Genomic DNA, 17,367 nt, shown 5'->3' with positions numbered 1-17,367 from the left:
TATGCATGGCGTATTTCCCGCCACACAACGTCAGCCAATCAAATTTCAGGAGTCGGCTCTTGACAGTGGGCGGTTCATTCCAGCCCATTCGTAATACAAGCATAAGTGCTTCCCTCTCTATCATATATACCTCTGTTTTTTCTCCGCAGTTACTTATATATAAGCTCCATGCATTATGAATACCTCTGCTAAAAATTAGTTTTCACGCTTAGGTAATTTTTACGTCACCGCAAAAAGCCATTTCGACACATCGAAATTTCGAGCCAAAAATTTGAAACACGGGACTGTTCTGAGAACCAGTCAGAGAACGGCGTCATCTCCGACAGGAGCGCGGCTTTCCATTGTGCTTCCAAACTGCGCCAAAGCATAACTCGCGCTTCATGGAGTCATTACCTACGCTTTCTTAGTTTACTGACTTGTGTCCCGCGCCAGTAAGGACGATTGCTGCGAAGAAAAGTGGAAAAAAGGTGCTCATCTGCGATAACTATTCGCTTTAGATAGAACGCCCATATACATGTACAGCCTTTGTCAAAAATGTGGAGCCCAGGGGATCTGCTTTTGAGCCATTTCGTGCAGCCTGTAATGCGTTTCGAGTTTTCCGAATATCTTGGTGATAAGATATTTTGCCCTACCCTCTACAATGGGAAGGACTTCCACCAACGCTAAATTAGCGCCACTACACGGCTCAGAAGCAGACCCTGTGGCCTCTGCACTTTTGACAAAGGCTGTACGTGTATATGTGCGCAGGCTGCCGGGGATTATCGGGACGGGGACTGCCTCATGCTGTAACACTTAAGTGTAATTTAATCTTGCCAGCCGCATGAGATTTTAGGTGATAGCTTATAATGTGAGGTGACAGCACCTCTCGGCCGCTCCGATTCTGCTTGCCAAACTACCCGGCAGGTGGCCATAGGGGAGAAAACCTGGGCCAGGGGGCGCTGCGCCGCTCTGTGCGTCAGCGCCCTCCATGGAGATCCCGTCAAAACCTACGCGCAGTGCGGCCGCGTCGTCTGCTCCCCGCCGCATAGAAAAGCATGCTGTCGTCTGCTCCGCGCTGCTCTCCAGCACGTGTTTGCGCGCGCGCGCTCGGTTGTTTCTCTCCTCCTCCGGTCGCCGTCGCGCTCCAACAAAGGGGGCAAGAAAAAAAAACCGAAATGAAAAAGTGACGGCGCGCTTTTTCGCAAAACTCGTGAAAGTGTTTTTCTCTCTTCTCTCTTTCGTGTTGAAACGATGGTTGTCGGCTTTTTTTTTTAGGTATCTCGTACCGCTCGTATATCGCACCGCTGTTTGTAACTGGCGGTGCCGCAGCAGCCATCGCAGAACCAAGTCGGCCTCAAGAAACAAATATATGTCATTAATGCCATCACTCGGCGCTTATAAAGGAAAAACGCATACGTTAATCGTCCTATCCTCATACGCGATCCTGCTTCGGGAGCTCAAAACTGCGCATTCGCTAGAGGAGATAACTGAACTAGGGATTGAACAGCATAGCTGTGGAATTAAGAAGACAAAGGTTTACTTGGAGAGATGTCTCCGCCTGCATGAAAAGTCGTCAGGCATTTCCTCACTCTTCGTCTCACGGAGAGAGGAAACCGCCGAAAGAATGGCATGCCTCGGCTTCTCGTCAGTGATCCAGGTCGTTAAGAAACCTCTCATCGTTAAAGGTAGATAAGTCATTGATTTCGGATCGCAGCGCCACAGCAGCGAACTCCCCCTGACCGCTGTCAGCAGGAACCAAAGGGTAAGGCAGCATGCTTTGTGCCTTTGTAGGGAACGCGTCCTAAATGCGCCGAAAGCAGGCACCACGGCGCCGGCAGCATCGCCTAAAACGTTTGTCCCCAAAGAGTTGAATAGGCCCCTTTCAAGTGAGCAGTCATAAATGGAAAGGAAGCTCCCCAACCAGCGCCCGGAGCACTCGTCGCTGTGTACACGCGTATCAATTCTCAACGAGAAGGCTGGACCCTTCATTCTCTGAACAACATGGAAGAGACATCAAGAGGTGCCGCCTCAAGTCCTTCAAAATACCTGTCGCTTGCCTCTGCCTTCGAGTACCGAATTCGCGTTCATGTTTGTTTTTTTTTTGTCTGAGCCTGCCAACAAGCGCTCTTTGAAAACAATGTCCGCGGCGATCAATTAATCATAATTTACCACTTTCGAAAGCACCGATAAAAAGCGTGCCTCCAGCCAGCCTCTATGTCAGCCGGGGCACAGAAAAAAGCAAAAATAAGAAACACCACTGGCAAAGAGCGCCGGCTTTGCGCGCACAGACGCACGACCATCCCCCCTCGTCCTCACTCTCCTTCTCCCGCTCCGCGTGCACGTGCGACTGCCTGTAGCACGCGCTCCCGAGCGAGCGGGCTGCGCAGACTCCGCAGACAGCCGCGCGCAGCGCGGGCGCGGATGCGCGTAGGTTTTGTAGTTCCTCTCCGCTCCGCTGGAAACCGAGCGCTGGCGCCGCGGAGCAAACTCCAGCTTTGGTTCCCTATAGCGGTCCTCCAGTCCTGCGCTCGAGTCGAGCCTCGACCAGCTGACAAAGTCCGAGTATATCATCATCCCTTCCCCGGGACGACGCCTCCAAAGATACTTTATGACATCGACCTCCAGGTGCAAGGAAACCCGATTCCTCGAACAGATAACATCAGGATCTTGGGCTTGTACCTGCAGGCTAATGGCAGCAACAACATCATGCTCCAACGCATCGACCAGTATGTGGTACAGATCGGACGCCTCCTTAAGCGAATCTCCAATAAACATCATGGCATGCGAGAGTACAACCTCCTGCGCCTCGTTCAAGCTTTCATCTGCTCCCGCCTCCCTTACATCTGGACGTCTCACTCGTGCCGAAAGCGGACGGCTAGAGGCATCACTTCGAAAAGCATACAAGACGGCCCTAGGTGTTCCCATGTCCACAGCTACCCATAAGCTCATGGCTCTCGGAATCTCCAATACCGTGAGCGAACTGATCGAAGCAACCCTCACCGCCCAGTATGAGCGGCTCTTACTCATACACGGTGGCCGAGCGGTACTGCGGCAAGTTGGGATCACCCCACCGAGATCGCCCCAAAGTTACGCTGAACTTACACCGGAACATCGCCTAACGCATTTCTCCCATTCCCAAACGGATGCACCCAGAACACCATGCCGAGAGACGGACCGACCGGGCTCGTCAATTCGAGAAACGATTCAGCGGACGTCCGGACGTCACATATACGGACGCCTCTTACCATCCATCGAGGCCAGCGATGGTGGCGGTAGCTCTCGCCCCTCATCGCAGCTGGTACATACTCTGCAGCATTCGCAATGCAGAAACAATCACCGCAACTGAGGAGGTTGCCATTGCGCTAGCGCTAGCCGACCCTAATACCAAAGTCGTCATCGGTGATTCTCAACAGGCTATTCGCAACTACGATGCTGGCCGTATCTCTTGCCAGGCGTTACACATTCTACGTTCTACAGCACCCTCTTCAACATCTCGCTTACTTCTTTAGGCTCCAGTCCACGAGTCGATCAGCGAAAACGCCCAGACGCACACTCTCGCTCGAGATCTCAGCTGCCGAGCCGAGAGTATGATCAGCCACCCTGCTTCCGCTGACACTAATATATCACGCGCTTGTCTATACTCACCACTTACACGGACATACTCCAGCACTACCGACTCCAAAGATGCACATATCCTCCCGCACACCGCGATCTAACAAGACGCGAGGCCGTCCAATGGCGCAAACTACAAACTGGCAGCTTCCCACACCTCATCTTATACAGCAGGATCTTTCCGGAACAGATAGCCCCCATGTGTAAACACTGCTCAACTCCGGCCACTCTCATACACATGGCGTGGACTTGTACACACTACAACAGAGACACCCCACAGACTTGGAAGTCCCTCCTGCGTACTTCTGAGCCATCAGACCAACGCTGGCTTATCCAGCGCGCGGTGGAGGCCGCGGCATCCCAAGGGATCCCCGCCGACCTCCTATAAGCCAGCTCAACCGGTCCTGTGACTGGTCCCGTTTTTGGGCGCAATAAAATAATTCACCACCACGGTACCACCACCGCCAGCCGTAACGTCAAGCAGTTGCATGTTGTAGCTGCGCTCTGCATGCCTTTGTACAGTCCCTTATTTAAAATGTGAGCCACTTCTATTCCACTTTTGTGCCCTGACTCATTCTTGAAGTTCTAGCTCAGCCCTCACAATGCAGCTCGTTCGGTCGAAAAGGCGTCGGTAGTTGCCACCGCGTGACAGGAATAATCGGAGTTGGTATAAAAAACTCGTAGCATGTAATTTGTGATTCTAGTGATTCATGAACGATTGGTTTGTGGTAGGCGATGAGAAGTTGTTGAAATCATTTTAATTGATGAACAAAAGAAATGAAAAAAGATTTCGAAAATGGGGTTCAAAGGTGTCAAATTGCTCAGAATAAGATGGCTTTGATTGATGGTGCTAATAAGAATATTTATAGTGTAAATGATTAATTAAATAATTGCGAAACATTGGCTGTGGGTTAGCTCTGGTTAAACCTGGTAGTGTGGCGAGAGCTAGATACCCCTGCCTACGCTTAGGTTTCACTGAAAGACACACTGTTTACGTAACAGCTTGAACTTTATTTTTAAATCAATGAGATCGCTGCGGCGGTCAGTAAAGTAGTGAGTCTTTATTTCCACTTTGTCGATAGCGTGGTTTGAATCAGCAGAGTTTCGCTGAAGCACTAAGTATAGACTGCTTCCATAGTGCGTGGTGGTAGCCCATTGTAGTTTGCTCAACTCCAGTTGAAATCGTTCTCCGGTGGCTTGAAGAAACGTCGGATCTCCCTTGGGGTCTTTGTTGATATCGCCCGTGATGAACACCAACCCCTGTTGGGTACAGCTAAACAGCCCGTTTGCCACGTCTAGGGCGGTTTCGGTGGTGGCCTGTGGATATATGTACACATCGGTTATGATGCTTCCACTTTCACAGAGTTTGACACATGCAATTTCTCCATGTTCACCGAGTACGTGAGGAAAGTGACTCAAGGCCCGAACGCTGTCCGTCATAAACGCAAACCCTGGCGTTTCGCACCTGGTCTACTCTCCTGGCTGCAGGAACGAGTTTAAAGCCCGGAATCAACGGTTCCCCATCTTCAGCGACTCCCGTCTCGGTGAAGACAAGCACTTGATCCCATTGATCACACCACCTGCGGCATAGAGGAAGGAAAGAACTTAGGAGAGGCCCTGACGTCATTTTTTGAAGCCGGCGCGGCCGCGCCGCGACCGGACGCTGCAACGTCTCTCCTCCTCCTTTACCCTCCGCATTCTCTTTCTCCGCGACGCTCACGTACCTAGGGCCCTTAGCAACGCTGTTGCTAGTGGCCCGAGTTTTCATAGCAACAGCGTCGCCGTTGCTAATGACCCGACTTCGCTAACCCTAAATTTTGACGTCACTTCCACCACACTTTTTCCAATGCATTGGGAATGGCAAGGACCTTTCCTAAGTTGTTTCCTTCCTCCATGACCTGCGGGCTATGACGTCACTACGCGCATGCGCACAGCTGGCGGAGCTGTGGTGCCACAGCTTAGCGCGCAATCAGCCATGCTGACCTCGCGAGACGGCTGGCGCAGTGTAGCTTTCGCTACAAAATGAAAACTGCGTTCAAGGGTGTCAAACTGCTCCCAATGGAAAGCCAACGTTTGTAAATGCTAATATCGGCATTAAAAAATGTATATAATAAAAATGAATTTAAAAAGTGAAAACATCGTGTGCGAGAAACGCCACAGCATCATACACTTAACGGCGGAGCTTATAAGTTTCCATCTAAATTTTTAGTTGTCCGAAATGATCTAGCCTCCACCCCACCCTCCCCCACCGCCCTGTAGGGACACAACAGAAAGTGCGATCAGCCATCATCAAAGCAAAACCCTTCCACCTGAAAGGCTTGTGCACTGGTTCTTTTGCAGCGACTGCTGCTTAGGTGCACGGATGGAAAGTGGAACATGCGGGACTTAGGCGCCCACACCTGGCACAGTAAGTCCTAATCGGAGGGATATGGAAGAGGTAGTGGGCACGTCAGGCATGGTGATTACGCCGACGATGAAAACTGCAGCGACGCAGATTTCTGTGTTCATTAGGTTCACAAAAACGTGATTATACGTACGGGGCCGACACTGTGTATTTCTTTGAAGAATTTCTCTGCGCCGGAGTTTGCGCGACAAAATTTGCTCGCCGGCGGACACCTTCACCACAAAGCAGATAGGCGGCCCGTTGAAAGATGGCGCGCAGAGAAGTGCGAGTAGGGAAGACGCATTGCCAAATGGCAAACCTTGCGCGGCAACCTCACCTGACTCATAGCACGACGTGCTCACGTCGAGCCGTGTGCAGAGGCGAGGTCGGACAACCAAGGGTCTACGATGGGCTCTATTTCAAATTCAGTTTCTAAAATTGCCGCGCCGCTTTTAGGAAGCGCCTACGCCTTCAAGACAGGTTAGAATGTAACTATATTTATATACAGAGGCACGCTGGAACGTTCCCTCCGATCCGTGGTAACCCGGGATGACAAAAACCCCAAAGGATGCCGTATGAGCAGTGGACCACGATGAGTGGCAGACACCAATTTTGCAACCAATAGAATATGACTGCCGCAATATCGTTTGCACTTTAACTGAACGCCGTTGCCACTCATCCAGCCATCACTGGACGTCGCCTTTGTGTCAAGCTTTCTGTACATTTCTTGCATTCCGAATTCGTGCAAAAAAAGCGCTGGAATTTGTGCGCAGTAACGCTCTAAAAAACGAGCTTTTCTTCATTAAAAAAAACTTTTGTGACATTGCTTTAATCACGGCTTCCGAATCCCCATTAAGACTAACCACAGGTAAAAAGTTAATTCACATGCAAGCGACTGAGCGAACTAAGCGGCAAGCGGCAACAACAGAGCGAAAAGTTTCCAAAGTGTTGAAACTGCGTTGATCGCGCCACCGCGAAAGCTGAAAACAGGTTTTTGCGTCGCCGCGCCAGAAATCGCTAACGATGAAGCGCTTCGCGCTTTTAGTCGCGTGTCTACGTCCGAGTGTTTGGACTACAACAAGCTCCAGCAGGTACTCATGATTCACTCCCGTATGACAGAGGAAGGGTTCAGAGAAAAATTCATGTCTGCTATCCTCGGAACGAGGAAACGTGTTCACAATTCATGACGCGTCTACAGAACTTCCTAGACAGATGGATAGAGCTGTCGTACACAAAAAAATAGTATGCAGATCTCTCTGACCCGATTCTAAGGAAACAGTTCCTAACTGCGCCACTGCGCTACAAATGTTTTTGAAAGAAAAGAAGGGCACATCCTTCGCGGAAACAGTAGCAAGGGTAGAAAAGTATGTAAATACCCATGGCTGGTCGAACTTCGGAAAGCAAAGCACCCCGAAGACTAAGGCAGAAAACGCCATCTCCGAGACTACGAAAAGAAAGGAAAATTTGCTTCAATCATCGGACGAGAAGAGTCACGATGAAAAGAAATGTTTTATTTGTTCGCGCACGGGACACCGCCCCGAAAATTGCCGGGCTGCCACCTCCGACGAATCGGGACCGCCCAAGAAATGACACAAATGTGGCAAGACAGGTCATCCAAACTGGAGATGCTAGACAAATGGGGCACCAAAACAGAACAAAATCGGGAGTCCGCTACATTGAAAATGGATACCTAGAACTTAAGGATGGAGGGAAGTTCCCCGTCATTACCGCTGGTTTCACCAGTACAGAATACGCAGCCAGGGAATGCTTACATGTCGTAGCCAGCATGATAGGGGGCCAGATAGTTCGAGTCCTGAGAGACGCAGGCTGCAACACGGTGATGGTAAGGAAGGACTTGGTACGGAAGGAAGGTATCACCGATACGAAGTCTCCAGTTCACTTACTTAACCACTCAGTCCTAATGCTCCCAGAAGCTTATGTCGATGTTGACACCCCATACTTTAAGGGACAACTTTGCTCTAAGTGCATGGAGAATCCCTTGTACGATTTGGTGCTGGAAAACGTGGAAGGTGCTAGGCCAGCAGACGACCCCGATCCAAACTGGCACAAGACAACAGAAAGTAAGACTAAGAAGTAGACTGAAATAAAAATTGAAGAATTAGCGCCTGACGGCGAGAGAACCGCACGCATTTCAGAAGCCACTGAAGCTTGTCCGGTAGTGACTAGAGCGCAGGCACACAAGCATGAAATGCTGAAAAAGCTTAAAGTCCTGCAAGGCCTCACTAATGTATGCCGCGAAGAGTTGGTTCAAGAGCAAGGGAATGACGCGACCCTACTCTCGTGCTTCGATCGTGTGGGCGGGCCACAAGCGAACAAGGGAAAGGGTAGCCACCAGTTTTTCCTTTTCACTGCCAACGGCCTCCTTCAAAGGAAATATGTCGCTGAGTCCGGCGGGGAGTACATTCAGGTTGTTGTACCCCAAAAGTACAGATCAGCTATTCTCAAGCTGGCACATGATGGGTTGATGGGAGGCTACCAAGGCACGAAAAAAACCCTGCTGAAGCTTGAGACAAAATTCTTCTGACCCACAATGCAGGCTGCCGCTAAGCGATTTGTTGCCTCTTGCGATCTATGTCAATGCACAACTCCAAAGGGTCACACCACACGAGCACCTTTTGTCCGAGTGCCCGTCATTGAGAACCTGTTTCAGAGAGTGGCGATCAACATTGTTGGCCTACTCAACCCGAAGAACGCTCAAGACAATCGGTACATCCTGACCATGGTGGACTATGCAACTCGGTACCTTGATGTAGTCACGCTCCCTAGCTTCGAGACCGAAAAGGTAACCGAAGCTCGTCGAAATGTTTCCCTGCATAGGAGTGCACAGAGAGGTCCTCAGTAACAGGGGCACTCACTTTACGTCTGAAGTAATGAAAGAGATTAGCAGTCTGTTGTCAGTAAAACAGTTGCACACCTCTCCCTACCACCCGATAGCGACGGCCTAGTCGAACGGTTTAACGCACATTTAAACAAATGCTGAAGCTCATGTGTCAGGAGAGTCCGACCGATTGGGATCGCTACCTGGCTCCACTCCTGTTTGCATACAGAGAAGTACCCCAAGAAAACCTCGGCTTTTCCCCATTCGGACTCTTATATAGGCGAAATGTGCGTGGGCCTCTGGCTGTACTTAGAGAGCTTTGAACTAATGCAACCATCTCTGATGAGTTGCAAACTACGTACGAGCACGTGCTTGCTCTACGGGACAGACTGGAGAATACCTGTAAACTTGCCCACGAAGAGCTAGAGCGCGCAGGAGAGCGTTACAGCCGCTGCTACAACATCAAGAGCCGCAAACACTCACTCAAACTGGGAGAAAAGGTTCTTATTCTTCTTCCCAGAGCATAATAAACTGCTCATGCAATGGAAGGGTCCTTTCTCGGTCACCAGCTGCAGGGGCGATGTCGACTATGAAGTGGATTTGGGCCATGCCACAAAAATATTCCACATCAACATGCTCAAGAAATACCAGCAAAGGAAAGAAGACATCATCATGCCAACTGTCGGTGCAGTAATTTCCGCAGCAGGAGACACAGACGCTGGAGAGATTGAGCTTCCTAAGCCCTCACCAAAACCCTACAGAAGATACAAGAAGCTTCACGTCCGACAACAAAGAGGCTTTAGCACTCGTTTGGGAATTGAGAAGTTTCAAGTCTACCTTTACGGGAGGTTTCTCGTTCAGATGAACCACCAGCCTTTGAAGTTTGTAAAAGAAACAAAGTCTACAAACAGCCGCGTTCTTTGCTGGAGTATTAAGCTTCAAGAATACAACTTCCGTGTCAAGTATATTAAAGGCAGCGAGAACGTGGGAGCAGATTACATGAGCCGGCTGGAATAGTTATTCAGCTTGCACTACTACCTAGCTGCATTGTGCTGATTGTGTAATGAAACTCGTACACAATGTGCCTGTCATTTCTGCTCGCTTGATTGTTATCAGTAATCCGTGAATTGTGCATGTGCTCAAGACATGACTAACTACAGTGTTGTGGTGCTGTGCGGGTTCTGATCAGTGCATATATGGTGCACGCCATGAACCGTAGTGAATGACGAATGATCTTCAGTGCATTGGACGAACCCAATCTACTGCACCCTTTTGCGGGGCGCAATAACGCCGTTCTCGACGCTTGTGGATGTCAAGAATATTCCGACGCAACACTCTTTAGTGGTAGTTTAACAAAAGTTGAAGTTGGGCTAGATGGTGCATTGTAATTTGACTGAAGATAAAGCGCACGGGAAGACACACACAAGAGAAGAAGACAGTGGTCATATTTAGCGCGTGTCCTGTGTCTTCTTCTCTTGTGTGTGTCTTCTCGTGCGCTTTATCTTCAGTCAAATTCTTTAGTGGGGAGCAGTGTCACAAGCTGCCTCACCTATACATATTCTATGTTGAGGCAGACAAAAGTAAAGAAAAATAAAGTGCCTCTGCCTGTGCCACTTAGTATAACGGGCACCTATACAGTGGAAGTTGCAGGATTTTCTGCCTCAGATATAGAGCAAAGCTCACTGGACCTCGCAGCTCCTCTAAGCAGGCTTCGACATGACGGCGGGGCAGCGACCGTGCGTCCTTGACGCGAGCACTGCGTAGCCAGCTGAGCATATAAGAACGCATACCGCAGCACGCCCGCAGCAGTGCGCTCTGGGAAGATTCAGTCTTCCAGGCCTCTCTCACGACCACTCTGGAAAAGCTTCGTGTTTCACCGGGCCCGCGATCGACGCATCGTTCTCCTCATCTGTACGGCCGCCACTACCGATCAACTCAGCCTTCGACGCCTCAACTAACAAGAAAGTCGCAAGAATTCCTTTTTGCCACAGACTGTCGTTTAATCGAACATTGTTTTTACCTTTGTTAACCTTTACCTCACTTAACTTTTTACGCTGTTTTCTATGTAACCCTTGCCCATACTTATATCTGGAATACTTGCTTTATTATCTTCATGTCTTCTTTTTATCAATGTGTTTTGTTCATTGTCGGGTTTTTTTCTTTTCTCATTTACCCAGTCGTCTTTTATCACTATCTTGTCGTGGTGCTTTATTTTTTTATTGTACTCTATTATGGAGTGTAATTTGGACTACTATCTATAAATATTCAATTGTTTGTAAAGAACAGTGACTTCCTTGAACTTATTCCTCAATCACACACCGACACACATACTTCAAGGTTGACTGGCCTAACGTTTAACTGTGTTCTCAAACCTCATAGAGGGACGACGGGTAACCGTAAAGGGGATCCCGCGCCTCTGTTGACCATGAAGGCGGGGGTTTGAGACAGTCTGAACTAATGTTTTGATGCTAATGAAAGCATTTTTTGGATACAAGGTTGACCACTGGGCGAGTTGGTAAGCATTCATTTGTTTTCTTTCCTTCAATAAATCTTCAGTTGTGAGCCCAGCCCTGTATTGTTCGCTTCTATTCTGCATCTTGTCTTTTGGCTCGCTTAAAATGAAGTTTTTTGGACACCATTTGAAGATTTTTGTTGGCCGTTAGTGCTTCATTTTCGTGTAATTTTTGTCTTCAACTTTGGGAACTCAGACAGAGGCTGGTTTGCGTATCAGCTGTAACCAACCGAGTGCTGAACGAAAGAAACTAAAACAACAAGTATGTGACCTGAGCACAGCGAACAGGAGGCTGAGACATCAAAAGGCAAAAAGTTCAGATATGCTGGCAATGACTGAAGCCAAGGTTACATTTTACACTGGTATATGAATGGTTACTCCCCCTTCTGCATTCCAAAGTGACAGCTTGAACATTGGCATAGAATGAGTCCAGGTACATTTAGCCACTCAATATAGTGGTGTTCTTAGGTCATATTATGTGGAAGCACAACTTTCATTATGGGTTTCAATTTTAACCAGAATTCACTGATATTTATTTTATTTTCTTTCCAGGTCTGCTGAAAGCTTTTTTTTTTTCCCCTTCTCATGTTAGTTGTTGCAAGCCTGCCCTGCAGTCAAATTATGGTGCCCCAAGGAACACAGTTTTTATCACTGATGCATCTGAGGCACGCTTTTTCTCGAAGGGACCTGGCATACTGCTTCTTTTTGTCACGTAGCACTGTTACGGCTATTTTGAAGCTTTGGCTGGAGCCTATGAAAGCTTTGTGCAAGCAGCTAATACGATTTCTGGATCCGGCTTTTGCCCAGTCCTGGTTGACGACAAAGGGCAGCCACTTCTTTCTGAAGCTGTGTTGCATCATTGACTGCACAGAAGTGCCAATGTCAGCATTGTGAGTGCAGCAAGGTTTATACAATACTGTATAGAAGCTTATTTCCGTACCCAATCTGGAAACAATTTTTTTTTGCTTACAGACCTATCAATTTAAGCACGCAGCAAGAAGTATGAAGCAATTATAAATATGACTCAACATTGAGGTTTCTTGTGTGCGTCAACCCACATGGCGCAGTGATGTTTATTCCCCAGTGTATAGAGGCAGAGCTACAAACAAGCAGATCACATTAGAAAGTGGTATGTTTATTTATTGGTACGTATTTTCACTCTTCATATTTTAATGTTAGCATTATGAAAAGCTTCACTTCAAACAACAGCTGTTTTCACCTTTATTTGTACAGGATTGAAAAAAATCCTATGCAGTGAAGCCCTAACGAAATCAGCTCTTAACATTGATTACGAACTGAACATCCCCATTACAAACAAGTACTGTCATCAAGGGTTTACATGCATTGCATGCTTGTGAAATGTGTATTGCAGAAATGAGGTTTCAGATTTTCCCTTTTAAGGTCTACTGAACTTGGTCGATGGTGACCAGGTTCTGGCCTCAATCAAAGCAGAAAGCTGGTATTGTTGATGTGTCATCATTAATAGAAACTGTCTTCTATGTCTGTGCCCTTGTTAAATGTGCTAGTCTTATTAATGAAGGTGCTGGCTGATAGAGGTTTCCTCCTTCACAAAGACGATATTTTTTTTTTTTTTTTTTACAGGAGCGCACCTCATCACACCTGCTTTCATGAAAGGAAGGCAGCAGCTCCTGGAGATGGAGGTGGTGAAGTCCAGGTATGTGTCTTCATCTAGGATCATCGTTGAGAGGCCACTGGTCACCTCAAGAAATAGAAGGTGCTGCAAAGAACTGTTCCTTACAATCTTGTCCTAAATTTGAAGACCACCTGACTATTATTGCTAAGCTCACAAACATGACCCCATCCTGGACGCGAATGTACACATACATTTGCTATAGATTTGAACAGGTGCACAAAAAGCAAAACAGAGCATGCAAGAGAAAAACTGCATGCCAGCACTCTTATCAGCAGATGTGCAGCAGAGAGTGAGGGGGTGTTGGCCTATTTTTGCAAATGCAGAGATTCACGCTGTGCTCAGCGGCGATTGTTGCTTTGTAAGTACAAAAAGTATAATGCTCGCCAATTGATTGGGTGAGTGCGGTCAGGATTAAACCACGGTGGTCATGAATATTGAAAGTGGTGGCATTTGTGATGAAGCAGAAAGTGCCATGCAGCCGAGTCACCGAGGCCTCGCACAGACAGCCAATAAAGCAAGCATCATAACAAGGAGATGGGTAAGTTGGATGCGCCGTGCACTCTGGCTCTCTGCTGCACATCTGCTGATATAGCGCAATGGCATTTAGTTTCAACCTGCTCGGCCATCGCTCACATGCTGTTTTACTTTTAGTGCACCTGTATATATGCCTGGCCGCTATAAACTGCACAGCCTAGGCAGAATAATTTTACCAAACAATCTTTTAAGTGCCTGGATGTGCCTGCCCATGAAGCTCCCTTCTATTTGCACCTAAATCAAAATTCCTCCCTTATTCACATGCAGATAATGGTAGCAGACTACACTTTAAGAGATTCAACCGTAGCTGTGCCTCAGTTTGGTAATAGTACTTGTGAGTTACTTTCAGAGCACCTGCAGCATCCAAGCAAAAGTCTGCTTTGGTTTGCTCTTCCTTAAAAATGTCATCAGGGTCCACATCCTGAAGGCTATACAAACACTTCACTTCAAGAAGCGATGGTAAGTGGCATTTACAATGAAAAACCCCATCTGGGTTGCACCCAAGATGGATTTTGAGGTGGTACCATGAATCCACACTCCTCTAACCTGGCATCTATGTGCTGCATTTTAAAGGCATTGAGGGCTCTTTCCTTGACAAGTGGCTCAAATTCAATGCTGTAGTGAATGGCAGGGCTGAAAATCTGCGTAGGGTGCAGTAATCTATTAATTTAAGAAGTGCATCTGACCCGTTTAGAACAGCACACATCTTTAAAAATGGAAGCAGTAATCCGTCATTTACGGTGGAGGAACCACACAGCATTAATTCTTTGCTGTCTTGTAGCAATTTCAATTTCTAAACCCGTAGCCGTGGTGATTGAAATCATTTCGATTGCTGCTTGGTAATTTTTTTTGTAACTCTTGCTTTGGAGGTTTGAACTCGCAGAGTGGTCTGTTAACTCTTATTTCATACACTGCTCCCTGTTCTTCCGCCTCACTCGGGGTTGGCCTCATTGCGCCCTTTTGCATTCTTGTCTACAAGAGTGAAGTATCTTGCCGTCCAACGACTCTGCAGAGCGAATTTTTTAAATGTGATTAATCCAAATCATGAACATGAGATGAAGCACAAAAATCTGAATATAACCTAGACAGATTTAATGAGTTTGGTATTGAGAAATGAGGAGCCAGATGGTTTCAGAAACTGTGCCACTACTAGCAACGCATCATGACTGCATTTTTAAAAGGGCCATATAATGTGATGCTTATGTAAACATTAAAGGAGTAACCTAATTCCTCAAGTTCTTCGGCATACGTGCTATGAAAGAGGATGATAAAGCTGAAACCCATAGAAAATGCTGAAACCATCTCAGACCTCTTTCCTGTGGTAGAAAAAGGATGTGCATCAAGATTTCTGTGCCCTCTACTCCATAATGTGAATTAACTGCCCAATATATCATCTTGCACACTTATCTCCACTGCACCACAGGGTGGTGCAGCGGTAAGATGCCCTACTACTGTGCCGGAGTTCCCGATTTCGAACCCGACCACGGCGGCTGCGTTTCGATGGAGGCGAAACGAAGGGGCGTCCGTGTGATGTGCAATGTCAGCGCACGTTAAAGATCCCCAGGTGATCGAAATTATTCCGTAGCCCTCCACTACGGCTCCCCTTTCTTTCTTTCCACCTTCACTCCAACTTTCCTCCCTTCCCTTATGGCGTGGTTCAGGTGTCCACAAAGCAAGTGCGACAGATAGTGCGCCTTTCCCTTCTTGTGAACCAATCATTATTATTATTAAGCACAGACAGCCAATATGAAATATCACTTTTACAAGGGTTTCCAATTAACAGCTATGCTAACAAATAAATTTGTCACTTTCGCAGTTTTGCAATAAAAGTGCCAAGTGCAGATGCAACTTGCGCTTGCTCTTCTTAGTGCTCTGTTCTTGCACTACCTGGCTCTTCATGCCTCTTGTGGTGCCTGTATCGCAGCTGTGCAGCAAGCTTTGGCTCCACCTGTACCATGCAATGGGCTTGGCATTAGGATAATAATGTCAAGTGCTGTGTTTGAACCTATGCACAAGCAGTGCAAAAGCTGCACATATGTGAATATTTATACATGAACATACTTTTACCTTTTTCAGCCAAGGCACCAACCACTGGCACAGGACGTCTCTAGGTGCAAGGGTGGGATGCTCGTTGTCCCTTGACCACGCCTCCAGCTCACAGCGGCACAATGGTTGCAGGCCCGCCCCTGTCTTGAGTGGAAGCAAGATTGGCACACACATTTATCTTAGTTCATGGTTTAACGTCCCAAGTGGCTCAAGCTACGAGTGACACTGTAGCGGAGGACTCCAGAAATTTCAACCACGTGTTGTGGTTCACATTCCTAGGGCTCACTCCACAACATTCTGTCCCAATATGGAACAGTTCAGAAAGCAGGTTTGTCTCAAAATCATGTACGGCCGTGACCTTCACAAGGCATTGAAAAAATTGCAACTGGTTTTGTAACATCTCTGCTGCTTCCTGTTTGTCCTCTGTGCACGAGATGATTGAAGTGGAAGAAGAAAGTGAAGTTCTTTAACCCATGAACTTGCGAACTTGTTTGTCATTGAAAATGACATGTTATACAAGAAAATTTGTACCTTAAGTTGATGGCACCATTTCTTCCATATTCAGTGAGTGAAAATCTGGTTGACAAGTGCACATCAGGAGTTCCATGAGAGTGCAGCTATTGCAATATGTGCACCCCAGCTGCTCATACATTTTTATCAAGCCTCAATACTTACCACATTGCATGCAATTCCTTCTTCTTCAAACAACAGTTTATGCGCACACTGCATAACACCCAGTCTTCAACCTAAAATGTTAGCGGTACATACATTATAAATTAGGACTATTCTTTTAACGCTCACATTTACTGATGTGATTGTTCATTTTCGTATTAAACAGTGTGTGTCTTATGTAATGCTGGGAAAGTGCAGCTTGTTATGGTAGTAAACTGTGACTGTTAGCAAGTGTTAATGGCTTGATTTGATTTCAGTGCAGATCTCTTTCATGAACATTAGGCACTGATTGTGGTGTTTCATGTGAAATAGAGGCAGCTTTTTGCAGTGGCAGCAAGAATTGAACCTAGTGGTTCTGCCAGTGGTTGAATCAGAGCATTGGAAGGAAAAAAAGCTTAAACGAAGGCTCATGGTTATGCAGTGTAAGATGAGGAAAGGTAAACTAGTAAAAAGGGTAACGAACAGAAACACTGAAAACATGTTAAATATGAAGACCAAGGATGAATATGAAGCATTTGGGAAGACATCGAAAATTCAGCACAAGAAAGAACCAAGCAAGGGATATAAGAAGCAGATGATGTGGCATTGATGTGATGTATTCGGTGGCCTTCACCATCTCCCATTGAAGGCCGAATGACAGCATGGACACCACCAGCTACAGCTCTGGTCCAGTTGTCCGTGTACAAGCCTCGTCAGTGCCTCCAGGATGAAGCATGTTGCTCCAGCTATTATGAATAAGTACTATTAAAAATACCCACTTGTGATTTATGGCCTTAGGGGCGACTGGTTAATTAATGTGGAGTGTGCATGTGTTGCGGCTATCCTATAAAGTGCTTTGTTGCATAACAAACCACCTAGGTCATCTCTGCTGCTACCCTGTAAGCACTGCAGGCTTCATAGAACAATTTCTTGAATTGTTTATTTGTGACTGTATTGTGACATAAAATGTTTAAGATGACAAAATGAGCCACACAGCTCATCTTTGCTGGTCCCCTGTAGAGCACTAGCTTCTTCATGGAACAATTTAAATTTCTTAAAATGTTTATTTGTAACTGTACTACTCAATCCTTTGTCAATATTACCCCATCAAACGTACCCTCTAGTCAACATTTTCAAGTTTCATACATCTTGGTGCA

The 17,367-nt window shown here is 47.0% G+C and overlaps 1 protein-coding gene across 12 annotated transcripts in view; it reads right to left on the bottom strand.

Annotated features, from left to right (window-relative positions):
• Positions 1-4,632: 4,632 nt before the first annotated feature.
• LOC146194797 (uncharacterized) overlaps positions 4,633-17,367 on the bottom strand; it is a 31,336-nt gene continuing 18,601 nt past the window's right edge. For 3 of the 12 annotated variants that reach the window (XM_084597548.1, XM_084597549.1, XM_084597558.1), the window contains 2 exons: positions 15,581-15,703; positions 13,070-15,461 (listed from right to left, as the gene is read on the bottom strand). The gene's annotated coding sequence lies outside the window, so the exon portion shown is untranslated. The other 9 variants (XM_084597553.1, XM_084597554.1, XM_084597557.1 and 6 more) reach the window with 9 other exon arrangements.

The sequence above is a fragment of the Amblyomma maculatum genome, chromosome 3 (genome assembly GCF_055883805.1).
Source record: "Amblyomma maculatum isolate TAMU_Amacu chromosome 3, ASM5588380v1, whole genome shotgun sequence".
Classification (NCBI taxonomy): Eukaryota; Metazoa; Arthropoda; class Arachnida; order Ixodida; family Ixodidae; genus Amblyomma; species Amblyomma maculatum.
This window is presented reverse-complemented; position numbering and strand designations above follow the sequence as displayed.